The 14040-nt window shown below is 44.5% G+C and overlaps 1 protein-coding gene across 1 annotated transcript in view; it reads left to right on the top strand.

The window, feature by feature from the left end:
• Positions 1–10427, top strand: part of LOC123961863 (kelch-like protein 25) — a 99836-nt gene extending 89409 nt beyond the window's left edge. Inside the window, exon 12 of the mRNA XM_046037625.1 lies at positions 9577–10427. The gene's annotated coding sequence lies outside the window, so the exon portion shown is untranslated. The remainder of the gene's footprint in view (positions 1–9576) is intronic.
• The last annotated feature ends 3613 nt before the right edge of the window (positions 10428–14040 follow it).

Here is a 14040-nt window from a genome sequence, read left to right as displayed (position 1 = left end):
GTGTAAATCATCCAAAAATGGCCATAAAATTCAAAATGGCCGACTTCCTGTTGACTTTAGGCTATGGGTTCTTGAGGCTTTTTTGTGCGTCTTGATACGATACATGTCCCCAGAAAATTTCGTACATGTAGGTTGAACGTGAACGAGGGGCTAATCATTTCCAATTTTCAAGGTGGCGCTAGCGAGTCATTTTGCCACGCCCATGTGCGAAACTTGTAGAATACGAAATTTTTCACCGGTTCTGACATGTTTGCAAATTTTGGTGAGTTTTCGAGTATGTTTAGGCCATGTCATTTGGGCCTACTTTGCAGAAAAAAAAAAAAAAAAAAAAAAAAAAAAAAAAAAAAAAAAAAAAAAAAAAATATAATCCGAGCAGATTCAATAGGGACCTCACACGGTCGTGCTCGGGCCCTAATAATCCGAGCAGATTCAATAGGGACCTCGCACGGTCGTGTTCGGGCCCTAATAAAAAAAATAATCCGAGCAAATTCAATAGGGACCTCACACGGTCGTGCTCGGGCCCTAATAATCCGAACAAATTCAATAGGGACCTCACACGGTCGTGCTCGGGCCCTAATAATCCGAGCAGATTCAATAGGGACCTCGCACGGTCGTGCTCGGGCCCTAATAATCCGAGCACATTCAATAGGGACCTCACACGGTCGTGCTCGGGCCCTAATAATCCGAGCAAATTCAATAGGGACCTCACATGGTCGTGCTCGGGCCCTAATAATCCGAGCAATTTCAATAGGGACCTCGCACGGTCGTGCTCGGGCCCTAATAATCCGAGCAAATTCTATAGGGACCTCGCACGGTCGTGCTCGGGCCCTAATAATAGCTGGAATAATAATTAATTTAAATAAGTAACTGAAAGAAAAGCATCAGGAATAATTCTACCAGGGACAACCTAAATTTGTTTGTGTCTATGTGTGAGACTGTGTGTGTCTGTGTGCGTGTGGGTGAATGTGTCTGTATGTGTGTGTGTACATGTGTGTGTGCATAAGCCTGTTAAAGAATGTAGTTGTTAGTGAGAGTGGGGCGTCACGACTGTGCCACACCTACCCCAGCAACAGGCAGGCAAGAACCCCAGTAGCCAATAGGGGTGGGAGAAAGAAAAAGAATAAATCAATCAAAAAAAAAAACAAAGACTCCCAGATGCACCGCGATGCAAACGCAGAAGACCCCGACCCAAATGCCAGTTGACAACGTAATGCCGACGGAACGCAAAAAGCGTAGACAATCTGATTCTGACCTGTCCCCAGCGTCACCCGTGAAAATGACACCTGTCACTCAATATTTTCAAATGTCCCGACCCATCCAGGCTTGTCAATGTCACTTGTCGGTTCACGACAAGTGACATTGACAAGCTATATTCAGCACACGGCTGCTTGAGAGGCACCCAAGCTTCTCTTTTCCCTCGTCTCTCTTCGCCGACAGAGATTAGTAGGCAGGCGAGAACGGGAACAGGTGAGCGTCACGTAGTGCCCAGAGAACCTGATATGGAGAGGGCAGAGGAGAGTACCGGCAGCTTGGGAGAAGTCCTGGTACGCAAGAAAATGTCCCGATAGGTCAAAGAGAAAAATGTCAAGGTGCCGGTACTGCGTACCGGGGCGTTCCGGCCCACTTCAAGCATTGGTTGCTCTTACTTTCCACTAATTTTCTAGCTCCCCTTTCAGCCCATGGTATTTCTCAAGCTTCTCGTGTACCTTCTTCTTGATGTTGCTGTCACTTGGGATTGGCTGCAGTAATCAACTGCCTGTCTGTCGATCACTGCAGCCTTCTTCTGCTGTTTGTCGATCAACACGATGTCAGATTGGTTAGCCATCACTTGTTTGTCAGTCTGGATCTTGAAGTCCCACAGGATCTTAGCTCGGTCATTCTCAACTACCTTAGGAGGTGTCTTCCATTCTGACCTTGGGACTTCCAGCCCATAATCATGGCAGATGTTCCTGTACACTATGACAGCTACCTGGTTATGGCGTTCCATGTACGCACTTCTGCCTGCATCTTACACCCTGCTGTTATGTGCTGTACTGTCTCAGGGGCATCCTTGCACAGTCTGTACCTGGTGTCCTGCCTGGTGTGATAGACCCCAGCCTCTATGCCATGATTAGTGCTTCTGTGCTGTCCTTCAGTCCAGCCTTTTCCAGCCACTGGTAGGATTTCTGGATATCAGCCACTTCATCTATTTGGCTGTGGTACATGTCGTGCACCAGCTTATCTCTCCATGAAGGTTCTTCGTCTTCCTTGTCCTCACCCTCAGGTTTCTGCTGCCTGAGGTATTCACTAAGCCCTTCATCTTTGGGGGCCATCTTCCTGGTGTACTCCTGGATCTTTGTCGTTTCATCCTGGACAGTGGTCTTGACATTCACTAGCCCTCGGTCTCCCTCACTACACTTGGTGTACAGTCTCAGGTTGCTGGATTTGGGGTGGCCAGTTTACCAGCGGGGTATCTGATGACTGGTATGTGTTGATGCCTCGGATCTTGTTCTTTCCATTCAGCAGACCTGCCTTACTCTCTGTAGGTATTTGACTGTGGCGGACTTCTTTGCTGCCTCTTCATGGTTTCCGTTAGCCTGCGGCACCCCAAGGTATATGTAGCTGTCCTGAACATCTGCAATGTGGCCTTCTGGTAGTTCAACCCCCTCCGTTCTGATAATTTTCCCTCGTTTTGAAACCATGCGACCACACTTGTCCAGTCCGAACAACATTCCAATGTCATTGCTGTAGATCTTGGTAGTGTGGATCAGTGAGTTGATGTCTCACTCATACAGCTTGATGTTATCAAAGAACTTGGACTTCAGCGCCGTCCGCGTTACATCCACAGAAGTTCCCGTCGAAGGTTCCATCAGCCTGGCCAGCCTGCTTCAAACATTCCATCCATCTGGACCACGGTCGCACGTCTCCCGCCTCATCAGAGCAGTGTCGCTCTCGGTGCTAGTAACACGGGAAACATCGCGAGATCTCGCCACACCAAGCAGGCCAGAAAACGTGTAGTGGATTCCAGTGTACTACGGCCTCTACAGAGATTCACCACAGCATCAACACTCAAAATAGAACTTTTTAATACAGAATTCCTCACAAATAAAGCATCGTTCATACAAGACCACATCATGGAAAAGGGAATAGACTTCATGTGCCAGACAGAAACATGGCACTACTCAGCGCTTAATGAAGTCTGTCCCCCCGGTTACAGCTACCTGGAGAGAGCCCGCAGCACTGGTCGTGGTGGCAGCCTGGCGGTCATACACCAACAGAACTTGGAGATGTCCCCCCTCCCCCTGCCTACACTGTCCTCATTTGAATGCCTAGCATTTAAATATAAACCCCCCTTCCCCATGACAATGCTCCTCATCTACTGGCCCCCCAAACCCAACTCAGCTTTCATCTCAGAGATACACGACCTTCTCACAACACTCTGCACCACCTCTGCTATTAGTATTATACTTGGAGATTAAAATTCATGTAGACAACCCCTCCTGCCACTTTGCAGCTGAATAAGTAAAAGCTCCGTATAGCGCCTTTCTAGTCTTTTCGATTCAAAGCGCTTTTACACTACATCTGCATTCACCAGTCACACACAGAACACATTCATTCACTGAGCCTAAGTGCTCAAACAGAAACTAACATTCACACACATTCATACACTGGCGGAAGTATCTTGCCCAAGGACACTTTGACATGCAACTAGGGGGAGCCAGGGATTGAACCGCCAACCTTCCGATTAACGGCCAACCCTATTAACGACCAACCCGCTCTACCTCCTGAGCCAGAGCCGCCCCAAACTACTGGGCTGCCTCAACCTCCAACAACATGTCGATGTCCCCACACACTCCAGGGGGCACACACTGGACCTGGTCATTTCCAACCCCACCCCCATTAGCAACCTACTGGTGTATGATCTGGGTGTGTCTGACTACAAGGCCATCTCACTGGAGCTGTCACTCCTTTCCCCACACACCAAAGACAAGCGTCAAATCTGCTATAGGGACTTGGCAAATGAAAACAGCTGGGCGTGTCCTTGAGCGGCGCCTCAAGGTCTCAGGACTCACTGTTAATAGGCAGGCCTACCGAGAATATCAGAAGTCCTATGCAAGGTCCTTGAGAGATGCACGTTCACAGTTCTATTCCAACATTGTCAACAACAGCCCTGGCAACTCCAACTTTTCTCTACCATATATGACATCCTCAAAGCGTAAACTCACTCTCATTCAGAAGCCACAGAAGAGAGGTGCAACAATTTCATCACTTTTTTCAGAAAACCATCCGCTCCCTGCTATCAAGTTTCCCCACACTGCCTCTCCCGACTGCCGACCCACAGCCTGGGATTTCCCGACCTCTCTGCTGTTTTTCTGTCATCTCACAGCGAGAGGTTGAGGACCTCATCAAAAAGATGAAACCATCCACCTGTGCCCTCCCTGACCACCTGAGGACACCACAAACTGTGGATGCTTTTAAACGTGGCCTTAAAGCCCACCTTTTTAGGGGAGCTTTTGATTATTATTTTTATTTTCATGCTCTCCATGTGTTTTTATTTTTAGCACTTCCCTGTTTTATCATGTAGCACTTTGGGATTTGCGTAAATATAAAGTGCATTACAAATTAAATTTATTATTATTATTATTATTATTGATGTCATCCATGTAGAGGAGGTGACTGATGGTTGTTCCACTTCGGAACCGGTATCCGTAGCTGATCTTTGTGATGATCTGGCTGAGGGGGTTCAGTCCTAGGCAAAACAGCAGCGGGGATAGTGCATCACCTTGGTATATGCTTTCTTGTAGTCAATCCAGGCGGTGCACAGATTGGTCTGCCTGGTCTTGCAGTCTCGAGTGACTGCTCTATCAACCAGTAGCTGGTGCTTGGCTCCCCTGGTATTACTGCCCATTCCCTTCTGGGCCCTGTCCATGTATTGAGCCATGTGCCTACTCATCTTAGCTGCTATGATGCCTGACAGGAGCTTCCATGTTGTGCAGATGCAGGTTATTGGCCAGTAGTTGGATGGGATTGTTCCCTTCTGGGGATCCTTCATGATCAGGACTGTCCGTACTTGGGTTAACCATTCTGGGTGGGTCCCATCCATCAGCAGTTGGTTCATTTGGGCTGCCAGGCATTCATTTAATCTGCCGTTGTAATGGTGACTGGATCTTGTTCTGGGAGATTACTGTTATCTGTTCTTAGATTCACTAGCCACTGAGCATTGGTGTTGTGGGATGCCTCTTTCTCCCATATGTTCTTCCAGGACTGTTCAGTCTCAGCTCTGGGTGGATCTGATCCTGTGTTATTACCCTGCGATTGAGACTTTGGATGGTTCGGTGGAGAACATCCGGTTTATTCTCCTGGCTTCTGCTTCTCACTTTTATCTCTTTAGGCAGGTAGCCAGAGCGGTAAGTCTTTGTTTGGCAGTCTCCAGAGCCTCAGGTATTGTATTTCTTAGGTAGCACCTTTCTGTAGCTCTGACAGCTGACTAACCTCTCTTGGTGTTGCCTTGATCTTGGCCTCTAGCCTTCTCCTCCATCCTGTTGCTGTGGCGTACATCAGCTCATTGGTCTCGGTTATGGCTTTAGTAGGGATGCTGCATTCACATCTTCTAGCAGACTTTCAGAGGGTACTTTGTCACTTAGCCTTGACAATCTTGGTCGTTGTACTTGGAGGTCCAGCTTGGTTATGATCTTCAGTCGTAGGTCAGTCCCCTTATGTTGAATGATTCTGCGCTGTAAGGGCTTGTTGTTATTGGGGCTTGCGACCCAATCTCTTGTTGGGGGTGAGTTGGGGGGTGGGAGTGTGGGGATGATGATAACATCTCCCCGCTGACCTGTCGTCCTGGCTCCCCCTTGCTGTAGCATATTTGTTGTACCCATGATCACCTGTACCAAAGTCAGTGGCATTAAACACTGAGCTATCCAGGAGCTATATATATATATAATATATAAAAATCCCCCTCTCACCCCTTGCGGGGTGGTATGTGTCATCCTCAAGCTCGGGTCCTCTACCAGAGGCCTGGGAGTTTGAGAGTTCTGCGCAAGCGCAAGAAAGGTGCTTTGCATTACACTAATGTCACCATAAATCACATATTCATTCTCCAATCATCACTAATCTCTCAGGATATGTCTTCATAAGTAACTGAAACATGCCCTGAAATTTTCATTCAGATTGTGCTATAAATGCAAACAAACTACAGGTGATATAACGCAAATCAGGCTACAAAATACAAATTGTTTGTCCAATCAACAGAAAACTTCCAGGATATGTCTACATAAGGTCATTTTTGGATGATTTACAGGCTCTGTACTTTAAGGAACAACTCCTAGAGATTTAATCCGACTGATTTCAGATTTGTGCTGTGCGGTTTAAAGTCACTGATGATTAAAAGTTGTACAAACGGTGGGTTTTTGTGGAATGCCGTGGTGAGGCATTGAAAATTGCTGATTCGCCATGAAACAGGAATTTGTAATAACGTCAGTGTACATGCTCACATCTGCACTAAATTTAATATGTATAATAAGAGTCCTGCCCTGAATACATCCATATGCCAACATTCACTCAAAGCCATAGTGCCACCTGCTGGAAACAGGAAGTGACCTTTAACGAAGCCGCCCCCGCGCCATGTTTCACCCACATGTATGGAATTTCTGTGGCACACGTACCATGCCCAGACGTACCAAAAAGCCTCTTGGAGCAATGCCCTGAGCCCAACAGGAAGTTGTCCATTTTATGCTCATTTTTGGATGATTTACACAGTCCGTACTCCTGCCTACTCTTGGCTAATGTCCGGTCGCTGGAGAGTAAAATTGAGGAAGTAAGAGTAAGGCTCACTCAGCAAAAGCAGAGACTGCTGTGCCCTCATCACAGAGCCACAGAGACCTGGCTGCATAGCAGCGTACCTGAGGAACCTGTCACACTTTACAGGAGGAGTTTATTCCGCGCAAACAGGACGCTAGAGACCGTTAAGACGAGGGGAGCAGGTCTGTGTATCTACATAAATAATGCTTGGTGCTCAAATGCAGCTAAAGTGGATGGACAATGTTTACCAGATGTGGAATTTTTAATGTTGAGGTATCGGCCATACTATCTGCCCAGAGAATTCTCCAGTGTTTTTGTCATTTTACCCGTTTCAATCGGTTTACCCATTTGGCATTTACTGTGTAAACTCAGGAAAATTGACGCTCTCTTTTTTGGTATTACCGTGTTTATTTCTCTGAGGAATACACCATGAACGTCTTGTTATTGCAGTGGTTTCACATTTACAAGAGCGATATTCCACTGTCGGACCTACCCTGAAAGCAACTTTGCTGCGACACCAGCAAGTGAGGTGGACCCACCTCGCACTGTGAGTTGCAGACAGTTTGTGCCAAAGCGGACATTTACAGTAGTTTCAGTAGGCTATAAAAATGTAACGTTAAAAACTAAAGCCCTGACTTGCTCTGTTGGGGACTGTAAGCTGCACTTTATCAGAAGTGCTGAAGTTAACATGTGTGGATTCGATCTGTCTGATCTGTCTGATCACAGATGTTGTCGGTTAGTTTCGTTTTCCCCCGGCATGAGCACCTCCTTGTCTCATCCAGTTCTGTGTTAGATGGTCGAGGGGAAACTTCCAGCGAATCAGTGACGTAATGCAGTATAGGGCATGTAGTAAAATATTATGAATTCTCTTTAAATAGGCTAATGACGTTAGTCTCGTATTATTACGACTTTTTTTTCTTTACATTGTCAGAGAACACATATGTGGGAGAGATTCTGAATGTGCAGAAAGTTTTGAACATGAGCAGATAAGTTATGATATGATAAGTTATTAACAGATGAGCTAATAAAGTTCTGTCAATAACTGAATTAAAACAAATTAATTTATTACTGAGATGAAAAGGGGCAACAAACACATTTAAATAGGTTACGTCCCCACAAAAGAGGAGGTAAGACTTAATCATGTGTGTTGACTCAGCAGGGATGAAAGTTGATCTACAGGAGGTGAGTGTGAGCGTGAGTGGTCGTTTGTCTATATGTGGCCCTGCGATGGACTGGCGACCTGTCCAGGGTGTACCCTGCCTTTCGCCCGATGTCAGCTGGGATTGGCTCCTGCCCCCCGCGACCTTGTACGCAGGATAAGCGGTTGACGATAGATGGATGGATGGATCTACAGGAGAAAAATATTTAAAAGCAATAAAGAATGCCTGAGAGCTTCACCATTATATTCTATTATATTTATATTTTGAATTGTCACCTACCACCTGAATTTTGTGTTTCCCTTTGTATAATAAGACATTTACACCATAAATTGGTGCAGAAAAGGCAGAAATTGGAGCATACATTTTCACCAGAATGCAGGAAATTAAGTGTTTAATGCTCAAAATCTTCTGGGGGTGGACGCCCATACCCCACTTAGTAAGTGCCCTGTCCAAGAAACCAGTCTCTGGCTTCACACACAGTTTCTGGAAGGAACATTTACTTATTAGTTAAATATAATTACTTTTCACATGGCTTTTTGTTGCCTGGGAAAGTAATTAATATGTTGGTTGTCATTCAATTATGTCTTTTTTCCATGTTTTTACAACAGTAACAACAACAATAAAAAAAATAATAATCAACAATATTCAGGGCAAATAGCCAACATCTTTTTTGATGGGGGGCGGTAAGGGACCTGGATAATGGATAGGGGGGCGCTGGCCCAAAAAAGTTTGAGAACCAGTGATGTATATTGTCTGCTATGTAGCAGTAGGGAGTTACAAAACTCAGTTTCACTTTATAATTTGTTATATTGTGACAATAAACCTACTTAAAAACACTTGCTTGATTTAAAGCCAGTAGCCTTTACTCGCCCATTCAGAAATTCACTGCAAGGCCCCCCCCAGAAAAAGTACCAGTACTTTGGGAAAGTACTAACCCCCGAGCAGGGACTTTTTAGAACTAGGGACTTTTTAGAACTAGGGCACTCTGCTGGCTGAGGCTGTTCCTTTGGTGGAAACAAGTAAGTATAGGCAGCTAGCATATTTTCAACCTGCTGTAAAACACAGAAAATGTTGATAAACCAAATATGACCAAACTGCATGCTGAAGAACAGACAGCTGAACCCCAACAGAGATGTGGTCCAACCACAATATGAGGCAGCAGTATCCAGAGAGCATACAGACTCATACAGAAATGAATAGAAGAAGAAGAAGATATACAGTACTTTATTAATCCCGTGAAGGGAAACTCAATGTTTTCACTCTGTTATTATTATGTTAGTATCTACACATAGGCCCGAAAGACACACATGCACAAAGAGGACCCATAGCAACACACGGAGAGATGTCAGAGTGAGGGGGCTGCCACTCAGTGCGGCGCCTCGAGCAGTTAGGGGCCTAATCATGACAAATAACCTGGGCTGACCACATGGGCAGCTGTCACACCAGATGGAAAACGACTTTTAATCATTTACAGATAATAGGGGAACCATGAAAGCTCATGGATTTATGTAACTGATTGAATGCATCAGAAATGCCCAACATTGCTATGGTGGCTGCACTGCTGTGACTGTATTTTTCCTTTCAACCAGTGAATCCTAATCTTTCTCTCTTGTCTCGCTCCTGTCTTTGTCAGGTGTTGATGTCAAATGAGAAATGACAGCTGGCTGGAGGAGAATCTCTGAGACTCCACTCTGCTGGCTGAGGCTGGAGCGCCACACAGGACCAATCCTTACAAAACAAGTCGTAACTCACAGACTCTGAATCAGTCCTGAGCAGCGTGGTTACCAAGCCAACTGCACAACACCCAGGTCTTATTACAAAGACAGAATTACTCTCCATCTGATGCTTCCTAATGAATGTAATACTACTCAAACAGAACCTGATGGACTGATGCTTTTTTGACTGACACACAAACCTATTGTTTCTGTAATGTCTGATCAGTCATGAAATTCGCTACTAAACCATTCCAGTGTAAAGACATACGCTCTTATTGCTGCCAGGTGGCAATATTTACATACTTCAATATTAATGGAGGGATTGAGTGTAAAACAATTACGTTAGTTTGTTTAATCTGCTGTATCTTTATCATCTACATTGAGAAAAGCCACTCATTTTCTATGGGTTTATATATTGTTATGTTAAAGCTAAACATCAGTTCAGCTGAGGAATTCACTTCTTCGTTAACTTCTAAAAGTCAAACCAGTCCTTCAGCATGTCATTCACCAAAGGTGAATCGTGAATATGGCTAAGTAAGTTGCTGTAGGACAAAGAAAACTTTGCGGAGATTTTCCCCAGGCCGAACCTCTTAGATGCTAGAGTTACAGGGCGCAAAAGCAAGCGAGAAGTGTAGAGAGTAAGTGTAAGAGAGTTAACAAAGAGCTCTGCTGTGTGTTTTGTTTGTTGCTCTCCTTGGGGCGTGTCTCCCAGGAGGAGGGCATGGTCCCTCTTAGGTTTCTGTTTTAACTTTAATAAAGTCTTAAAGACTATTTGTGCGGGTTTTAATCAAAGACCTTTCCACAATCAACTCTTAAATGTCATGAACATAAAAAGTTATACAGTTCTTAGTTTTAAGCATTTCTGCGCAAAACAGCGCAGCTGCATGAGTCTTTGGCATGTGTACTTTTACAGTAGAGACACCCGTTCCCGCTGATGTTCATTTATCCTCACCTGAATCTCATTTGATGTCCATTTGTGTATCTGCTTTCATTTAAACACCGATGCAAGCTCTGGATCTGGACAGTGCTTCACAAACATCTTGGCGATTTCTCCTTCCATATCCTCCATGTGTGTGCCCTGATGCTTTAAGCCCTTTGCAGCATTATTAAGGCGTATCCAATAGTCAATGGGATTTTCTCTCTGGTGTGGTAGGGTTGAGTAGAAGTCTTGCAGGGGCAGGCATGAGGAAGTGTTACTGAAATACTGTATGAGCATGTTGTATATTACATCTGGGCAAGTAGTGTCAAGCGAGGGGTCGCTCCTCAAGCCTATTTTGGCCACATCCCTGGCTTTCCCCATTAACCTTCCCATCACATCTTCGGTCTGTAGTGAAACTTCATAGTTCTGCTTCATGATGTATGATCTCATTAGCTCAACCCATTCAGTCACTGTGTATTTGTCAGAATTATCACCCCTAAATATAACAGGTTCCTTGTCAGATTTGGGCAGCTGTGGCTCAGGAGGTAGAGCGGGTTGGCCGTTAATTGGAAGGTTGGCGGTTCAATCCCTGGCTCCCCCTGGTTGTGTGTCGAAGTGTCCTTGGGCAAGATACTGAACCCCAAATTGCCCCTGGCGGCTATTCCGGCAGTGTATGAGTGAGTGTGAATGTTAGTTTCCGTTTGAGCACTTAGGCTCAGTGTATGAATGTGTGTGACTGGTGAATGCAGACGTAGTGTAAAAGCGCTTTGATTGGTCGAAAAGACTAGAAAGAAGAATGGGTCTTCTAAATATTACCAATAGCGCCACTAGACATAAGTTTGGCTGGAATAGACTCTCCTATCTTTGAGCTAATTGGTAGATCATGTTGCTGAACTGGTGTAATGTGTCACTTTCACCACTGGGTGTTGAATAATGTGGCATGATGACATCTGCCCCATAGGTGAATCAGCCGGATCCTGACTTGACCCTAAATCCCTATCTCTTGCAGGTAAGACAGGTGAAGCACCCCCATCTTTACCAAGAGACCCACTGGACTGTAAATGGGCTCCCATTACACCTCTACCCCTCCCAAAAGAGTCAAACACTGGGCTGAAGCTTGTCAGCCATTTCATTATGAAGACAGAGAAAAATAGAAAACAAATCAAACTTAAACTCAAGCTAGAATCTTCTCTCTACCGAGGTGCATGCAAGTCTAGGCAGGCATGCATAAATCATCACAACATCAGTTGCTGGGCTGTAATTAGGGCGATGTTCCTGAGCTGGATAAAATAAGTTACAATAAATTAGGTGTGTGACAGCCACTCTAGGCTCTAGAGTTGCATGTACTTTTAACCTGATTCCTTGTAGATTACATATGATGGTAATGTTAGCTATTTAGCTTGCAAAATGTCAGCCATAACCGTTACTGCCTAACAGCTTACATTAAATATTGCTGTTCCACACACCGCTTTTTAGATTTTGGATTTGTGACAGCGCTGTGTAATATTATTGTCCTGAAAATGACTTAAAGCAAGAAATTTTTCTGTGCCTGAAATGTGTTCGGGGTTTACGACAAAGATGGAGGGTAGGGGGCAAGAGCGTAACTTTGACATAGGGACTCAGATTAGGGTTGTGACACACACTTAGCTCACGAAACATGAAGAAACACAATTTTGGGTTCACAAGAAGACGACGAGAAGATAATTGTACACAGGTTTGATAAACCGTTCAATGTGTAAATATATGATGAGGGGTCTGGGGGTACACCTCCAGAAGATTTTGAGCATTAAACAGTTCCTGCATTCTGGTAACATTTTCTGCCACCACCTATAATCAGTGCTTGATTGGAAAATATAGGTGCTGGCCGAAAATGTTATCACGATAAAACATTTCACATCATTCAGTATCGACTATTCTTATGATAAATGTCAAATCATTATAAGGCAGAGTGAAAGTTGAAGAAACCAGATGGTTAATTGTGGTTATAAACTATTTTTATGGTCACTTAATGCCAAACAGTGGATCACAGTGTTTCCTATACGTTCAATTTATTTGTGGAGGCCCGCCACAATATCAATGCTGATCGCCACATATTGAATTTCGATTTTTTTTTACTAGGCCTATTTAAAATTGTATTTGATTGCAGAGCGCCGTATCGCATTCCCGCAGCACATCCTTTTGCTCGTCCCTCTCTCTCTCTCTCTCGCTCGCTCTTCCCTCTCTCTCTTCCCCTCATGGACACTGCTGCATAAATCTGTCCAACACAACACTGACACCCGGCTTAAAAAAGTTATTAGTAAGCATGTAAGGAGCCTAACTAATAAGAAGAGTTAAGTTAATGTTAGAATACAGCTGGGTTGTTGAGGTAAGCACGCTGTTTATAGCTGGCCCCACAGTTACACTGTCATTCTGTGGGAAACACTGGGATCACTTAACAAATCTGAGGTAAAACATTCAAAACAATTATAATTAAGTAAATTTCATCCACACTACTGCGTTTTTGAATTAAAACGGAGACCTTTTGCACCTCCCGTCCAGACTACAACGGCGAAAACAAAGACCTAAAACCGAGAAGTTTAGAAACGCTGCCGACCCCCTTTTGCGTTTCAACACTCCGGAGGGCGTTTTAGTGAAGACGGGCCAAAACGGAGGACTTTACAAACGATGGCGCAGACGCTCACGCTCAGCTCTCTAATTGGGTCTTAGAAGTCATGCAAAGCAGAAACACAGTGCTACTGACCAGGTTTTTGACATGGTATTTTTATTAAAATATTATGTACCGTGCAAATAACACTTATCTGCCTACACTTGTACTGTGCATGTTGCCGTATTTACTAGAGTTGAGCCGGATACTTGGCTGAAACGAGTATCTGGTACGGATAAAGCACTTTTGCCGAGTACGAGTATTAGGCCTATATGAGTAATACGAGTCAATATCTGTGCTCGGATTGAATAAAAGTCCTCATTGGGTAGCTGACTGTGTCTGCATTCTGTGATAGTAGTAACAGCGCCCCTCCCCTACACACATACAGATTTATTGTGTTGCTGTGTCCCGCACTGCTCATGAACGAGGATTAAACTTTAACACTTCAGAAATACGACAGTAGCACGCCCGCATCTGACACATGCAGGGAGAGAGAAAGTCGCTGACAGTGTGAATGTCTAAATGAACAGGCGTAGTCTATACTAATGCGTTGATAAAAAGTGTTCTACTTAGCTGTTTGAAAATATCAACCTTATTCTTTCAGCTCCACATTAAAAGACCCGTTCTCCCTCACTTTAAAAACACCTGTCACCAATAGCCACCACTCCAATTTATTTAACACACTCAAACGTGTTCCAAACATTGTTCTAAATTAACTTCATAAAGCAATGAAACGTAAAAACCATAATGATTCCACTAGTCCAGCAGTGAGATATGGACGCGGCAAGGTGTGAGTTTGTGTGGCGCCTACCTTCAGTT

Source organism: Micropterus dolomieu, linkage group LG22 (genome assembly GCF_021292245.1).
Source record: "Micropterus dolomieu isolate WLL.071019.BEF.003 ecotype Adirondacks linkage group LG22, ASM2129224v1, whole genome shotgun sequence".
Classification (NCBI taxonomy): domain Eukaryota; kingdom Metazoa; phylum Chordata; class Actinopteri; order Centrarchiformes; family Centrarchidae; genus Micropterus; species Micropterus dolomieu.
The sequence above is the reverse complement of the archived record's forward strand: the minus strand, read 5'-3'. Positions and strand labels throughout refer to the sequence as shown.